Genomic DNA, 7,076 nt, shown 5'->3' with positions numbered 1-7,076 from the left:
CTTTATACTTTATACTTTATACTTTATACTTTATACTTTATACTTTATACTTTATACTTTATACTTTATACTTTATACTTTATACTTTATACTTTATACTTTATACTACCGTTTATCAAAGCCCGTTGTACGCTCCTTATGCAGAAGTTGGTGGGGATCGAAGCTACGACCTCCGTATTGCCCGACTAATAAACTACCAACTAGTCTACCAAAGATTTATTATGTTACTTTGTACTTTTTATAAATTTCTTTTTTGTTTTAAATTAACAGCTTATTTGCAAACAATAACATTAACTTTTAAACTTTAACATTTAAAAGCTTCCAGTATGCTATTACTAAGAAAAGCTCTTCCGGCCAACATGCTTTAGCTTGTTGCAACATGCAACAAACAAGACTACAGCGGCTGACATCATCATGTGTTTATTTTTCGTCAAAATTATTACAAACAGCTGCTTCACACCCCCAAAATTGTTGTGCTACATAAAGCTTTTCGGGCGAAAATGTAAACAATTTGTAAGAAAAAGCTTTGGTAAATGAAAATGCGCCAAAAGTGATGAAGTAGAAATAGAAAAAAGCTCAATTATTCTTTATATTCTCCCATTCTCTTCCTCCTTTAGAAAAAAAAACAACAAAAGAAATCAAAGGCATGGAAATAATTTATTTTATCCTCTCTCTCTCTCTTTTTCTTATAATTTTTATTTAGGATGTGGGTCAAATAATGTTTCACTTCATTCTAAACTAAAAATCAAATAAACAGTTGTTTAACGGTTGTTGAGTGAAACGTACTTCTCGGTTATATATACAGTGAAACGATTAAAACGAAAATTCCCATGTTAATTAATCAATACATTAGGAAAGAGAAAAAATTAAATAAATATTTTGAAACAAAAAATTTGTAATAAAAATTATTACAACAAATTTTTAAATAAAACAAATTGTTATTAAGTGTGAAATTGTCTAAGTTGTAAATAATTATTTAGCGGCGTAGTTAAAAGTATCTTCAAAACCAGGTGTGTGATTTATAACAAAAAAAAATAAATAATTATTTTATTAGACCTTAAAGGGGTCTCGTAAATTTAATTATTTCATTTTAATTTTTATTGGTTTTAATTCCCTAAACGAGTTACATTTAAACCTTTTAACATTATCCATTATGTTGAAATTACGTGAACATGGTTTAATTTAACAATGTATCACAGTGTTAATATTAAAAGAGCACCTACCATCACCTTAGCTCCTTTCTTTATCCTTTATTTTTTATTTTTTATGTGAAATATATTCTTCAATTCTATTAGTCAGCCTTTATTTCGTTATAAAGTTGTTAAAAGGTAAACATGAGTGGTGGTAGACAGTTTATCACTTCAGTGTTAATACATATATACATATCGCACACTGAGTTTAAAAGTGACTTAACTCAAGATTTCTAAATCAGACACTGTTTACCCGTAAAAATAATATCAATAATATTATTGTAGTTGGAATAGTTCGACTTGAGCCATTTTTAAAGTAGGGTTTCGATTTGTGGGAAACAAATAAAATAGCATCATAAACTGAGCACAATACAGAAGCAATTGTTTGGAAACGGTTAAGCATGGCCTCCAATGGGCTAGTTGATAGATTGATGGGCAGTAATCCCGAAGATCGTGGGTTCGAATCCCATATTTCTTCTGAAAAGTATAAAGTATAAAGTATAAAGTATAAAGTATAAAGTATAAAGTATAAAGTATAAAGTATAAAGTATAAAGTATAAAGTATAAAGTATAAAGTATAAAGTATAAAGTATAAAGTATAAAGTATAAAGTATAAAGTATAAAGTATAAAGTATAAAGTATAAAGTATAAAGTATAAAGTATAAAGTATAAAGTATAAAGTATAAAGTATAAAGTATAAAGTATAAAGTATAAAGTATAAAGTATAAAGTATAATGTGTAGAGACCTAAAAATAGCCATAGCAGTTTTTTTATAGAAATGATTTGCAGAATTGATTATATATTTGGGAATTCCTTAAAATACGCAGTTAGAGAATTGTTTTGTTTGGCGTCATGTGTCTCCTATTATTTGCCTAAGTTTGACTTTATGTACATGTAGTACATTAGGGTGTACATTAGGAGTTTTTAAAACGTAATTTTTATAAACTGGTGTTTCTCCATAAAAGTATGTAAAATAGGGTTAAAAAACTGGTGAAGTTCAAAAATTGACTTCTTTCAGCTTATGATAAAAAATTTTTCAAACATTGTTACCAATTAATGTTTTAGACTGTTTTCCATCTGTACAAATGTATTTTGAAAAAACACCCTAATGTTGATGTAAGTATTTCTCAGATAAGCAAAAATCTGTAGACAACTGTCTAACGTTGTGTTTTTTTTTCTTCCCCAATTACTTTTTTTGTAGAAAACTTTTTGTATGTTGGCAAATTGTAGTTGACAATGAAAAAAAAAATCACAGAATCATAAAAGGTTTTGATTTCATTTCTTATTTTTATATGGATTCACTTGAAAATTTAAAAAGAAATGTACAATATGTTCTATTTAAAATGTTTAGATGACATTTACGTTTTGGGAAATGTAAAAAGATTTAATTTGTTTTCATATTTCCCCTAAGGGAATTCCAAGATTAATCTAGTTTTATTAATGTATGTTCAAGGAAATAAAATGTAATGAAACAGAATACTGACTGACCTCTGTTAGTAAGGTAGAAGATGAAGTTTGACTTATCAGACCTAAATACTTAAATACTACTAAAAATCATTAAACTTTAAGGGTAAAAAGTCTATTTTTATTTTTCATTTCACTTAAAAAGTTTTCTAAACTATTACGTCGCACAAAAACAGAAACTCTTAACTTTTTTTTAATAAATATTTGTTAAACAGTTTCTAAATGTTTACTATTTAGTCTGTGGTTTATTTAGTAGTTTTATGTTTTTTTAGCCAGTTAAAAATTAAATATTTTTTCTTTTAAAGCCACAGAATAATAATTTTACAATAAAACAACATATAAAACAAATGTTTTTCAAATTATAATTTTCCATAAATTTTTAACATACAGACTACAAATCGAAAAAAAACTTCAGTTGTTCTTTTGCCTTTTATGAACCAAAAACACCTGCAGTGTTGATTTAATTTGCATGTTGTTGTCAAGTTTCCCCAGAGTTTTGCAGGGAGACAAAGTATCCATTTGAAACAGTACTTTCCAATAAGTGTAAAGATTTTTCTGAATCTTTAAAAAGAATTGCAGGTTTGTTCAACTTTTCCAACTACGTACTACACTGAGACGTATACGTGTTCTTTTGTTAACATTTATTCGTTATTCACGTTTATTATACGTTCTGTGGTACAATAGATTTTTTATAGCTTTTTGCTTTTCATCATTTTACAAGTACATACATACAAATTCTACTTTGTTGCGAACAGTATAAAAATGTACTCAAAGGCTTTACAGTTGAATTATTTTATTTAAAATAATCCAGTTCTTCTTAAGGATTATTTTATATAAATAAAAATCTACTTTTGAGAGAATGTTAATGAAAATTTCACTGTTTTAACAGTTAAAAGCTTATGTAAAGAAGGATTTAAGTGAAAAGTTTATAGAAGTTTTAAAAGAAAATTTCAAGTAATGACAGTATGTGTTAATAAGATATTTCCCAATAAGACGACTATAGGTAGTTATATAGCGAAGACTGTAAACCATTCAGTAATCCTGACTATAGTTTTTAGACAGTTCTACAGTCTTGGCTATAAACAGTTCTATAGTCTCAACTATAGATAGTTTTATAGTTTCGACTATGGACAGTTCTATAGTCTCGACTATAGACAGTTCTATAGTCTCGACTATAGACAGTTCTATAGTCTCGACTATAGAAATTTCTATAGTCTCGACTATAGACAGTTCTATAGTCTCGACTATAGACAGTTCTATAGTCTCGATTACAGACAGTTCTATAGTCTCGACTATAGACAGTTCTATAGTCTCGACTATACACAGTTCTATAGTCTCTACTATAGACAGTTCTATAGTCTCGACTATAGACAGTTCTATAGTCTCGACTATAGACAGTTCTATAGTCTCGACTATAGACAGTTCTATAGTCTCGACTATAGACAGTTCTATAGTCTCGACTATAGACAGTTCTATAGTCTCAACTATAGACAGTTCTATAGTCTCGACTATAGACAGTTCTATAGTGTCGTCTATAGACAGTTCTATAGTGTCGTCTATAGACAGTCTGGCTATAAACAGTTTTAAAGCCTAGACTATCAACAGTTTTTTAGTCTAAATTATGAACAGTTCTGAAGTCTCGACTATAGACACTTCTATTGTTTCAATTACAGATAGTTCTATAGTCTCAACTATATACAGTTTTATAGTCTTGACTGTAAACCCTTTTTCATAATCTTGACTTTAAATAGTTCTGTAGTCGGGAGTATAAGCAGTTTTATAGTCTTGACTATAGGCAATTCTATCTCACAATGGTTTGATATAAAATAATTGCCAAGGAAGCGGTTTCTCTTTACGACCAAAGCTAGGCATTCACAGATAATATGAAAGGCTGTTTCTTTCTTTTCCTTGTCTTTGCAACTGCTACTGTGATCATTAAAAGGTAGCCCAGGCCGACTTGCATGTCTGCCTATTGCCCACTGTCCTGATATAACTGCTTTCAGCCTCTATATGTCCCGTCAACATCGGTTTATAAGGTGTCTTGTGCGTTTCCCATTGAAAGAGGGCCACAATAATTTGACTCCTTTACATGTGTCTAAATTATTTCAACTATTCCATCAGTCTTTTAAAGAAAGAATATGAGATATATTTACCCAAACTTCTTTACAGAAGACATCAGAACCAACAACGCAGTTTATTTTTGAACCATGTGTTGGGGTATGTTTTCTTGGTAGCTTTCCTCTACACAACTCGCTCCTGAAATGAACTCTGAGTTCGAAGACTCTATCGAAGCCCGTGTGTGGAGTAATTAAGTCGGATGGTTGGTTCAAGATTGGAGGTATCACGCTTAGCGTGTCCAAATGTTCTTGATCTCGAACTTCCACTGCAAGCAAATATGGACATTATATGCAGATCTATAGGTGGGATGTGCTTCTGAAGGACAGTCCAGAAGAAGTCCACCATACAAGCTTTGTACATCCATTTAACTATATTGTGATGTGCAATATAGTGTGCGGATCTGCTGAAGGACTAGTTCTTAGAGCACCTGTTATAGCAATGCATGTTGATCTTTTAACTTTGTATAGCTGATCTACAACAGACTTCTTCTTAGTTGAAGTTCACAATACAAGAGATCCGTATATAAGAATATGACGCACTATAGCTATGTACATCCATTTAACTATGTTGGGACTAAGTCCCCAGTTCCATTATAAACTGTCTAAATACAAATTGCATTATTCTTTACATTCGCATATTTCCTTTACTGATCTACATCATTTATTCTTTACTGCTTCATCATCTGTTGGACATATTTTCAATCTCTAAATAGTAATTTCATTTCCGTTTCTGGTTGCTGTTTTATTTAGTTAATATTTCATAAAATTCTCTAGATGGTTGGTTTTGCAAAATAAAATTTGTTTCCTCCTTTTTAACTGTTTCCTACAAGTGAGTCGATTGTTTTTGTTTATTTTATATTAAATATTTATTTGTTTGTGAAAAATTGTACACGAGCAAACATTTCTGAGTTAGTTTTTTGTGGTATAAATATAAAAATGATGACAAACAATGTGAAAGATGGTGATTTTGATCATCATCATCATATAAATGAAAGCTTTACTATTAAATACACAAAAATACTATACTTTTTATTTACAACAGCAACTATAAAATGTTATATAGTTTTATTAATGTTCATTTGGTTTTGAATAGATGTTACGAAGTTTATTTCTACAGTGTTAAGGACAGTGGGTTTGGAAGAGATGACACTATAGCGACAATTACTAAATAGCTGTTATATTAGTGTTATGTAAAGCTATTAAAATAGCTTTCATTTTATGTACTAGAACTTAATATTTGTTAAGTATAATATTTACACTTTTCATTTTAATGTTCATATACATAAATACATACCCACAGTGCAATATATGGCTAGCAGCATTAACGGCAGTTACTGCTGAAACTTTTCAAGGTTGAGTGTTGTTGTTCAAGGCAAAAATAATACAAAAAAAGAATACTCTGAAAAAAACTGTGTTAAAATACCTTAAAACACTAGGAAACTGTAGAGGAAAACATCAAAAATATAACGTTTTTAAATATGTTCTGTCTACGCTTGAAATGACAAAAACAAAAGCAGCAGCTTTATATACGCCTCATTTATGTCACTCAAACTCACCGACCCACACCCGCAAATGATATGAATGAAAAATAAATAAAAAAACAAAAAAAATTCTAGGAAAAAAGCTGTTGGTCTCAGCTGTTGGCAGTCGAAAGTGAAAGTGCTGTTGTTATGGTCAAATGAACTTAAATGGTCAAAGGAATACAATTTTAAGCTTAAGGTATATGTGTTAAATGTGTGTGTTAAATTTTTAAACTATTACCTAAAGAATTATTGAAGTGGGATGATATAAACTCAAAGTGGCCATCTGAAAGGGGGTGTAGTATTAAGAGAAATTAAACATTATTTTAAGAATATTACATATGTTTAAAAAAATTTTATTACGAAAGTAAGATTTATATGAAAATTTGTTTCTTAAATCGGCTTTAACTGCTGTAATCACCTTAATTTTCAATTGTTGTTCGTGAAAGAGACATTTATTTTGGGAAAATAAAGATGTTATTAAAATAAGTAACATATATCCGTTCAAATGTTTGTTGTTGGACAGGAGTCACTAGAGGCCTAAAAACATTTTATTGGATTTGATGCAACATACATCCTTCTCCCAAACTACTAAATAATTGACTGACTAACTAAGTAACTAACTAACTAGCTAAGTAACTAACTAACTAACTAAACTAAGCAACTAACTTGCTAAGTACTTTATACTATATACTTTATACTTTATACTTTATACTTTATACTTTATACTTTATACTTTATACTTTATACTTTATACTTTATACTTTATACTTTATACTTTATAC

General features: G+C 29.3%; 1 protein-coding gene across 2 annotated transcripts in view; it reads left to right on the top strand.

Annotated features, from left to right (window-relative positions):
• LOC111684666 (extended synaptotagmin-2-B) overlaps positions 1–7,076 on the top strand; it is an 87,562-nt gene that overhangs the window by 60,183 nt on the left and 20,303 nt on the right. Inside the window, exon 1 of one of the 2 annotated variants that reach the window (XM_023446883.2) lies at positions 852–1,010. The exons of the other annotated variant lie outside the window; for it this stretch is intronic. The gene's annotated coding sequence lies outside the window, so the exon portion shown is untranslated. Of the gene's footprint in view, positions 1–851; positions 1,011–7,076 lie in introns of those variants that run through there. 2 annotated transcript variants of the gene reach the window in all.

The sequence above is a fragment of the Lucilia cuprina genome, chromosome 4, assembly GCF_022045245.1.
Source record: "Lucilia cuprina isolate Lc7/37 chromosome 4, ASM2204524v1, whole genome shotgun sequence".
Taxonomy (NCBI): domain Eukaryota; kingdom Metazoa; phylum Arthropoda; class Insecta; order Diptera; family Calliphoridae; genus Lucilia; species Lucilia cuprina.
Note: the sequence above shows the minus strand (reverse complement) of the source record. Positions and strands in the feature narration are given on the sequence as shown.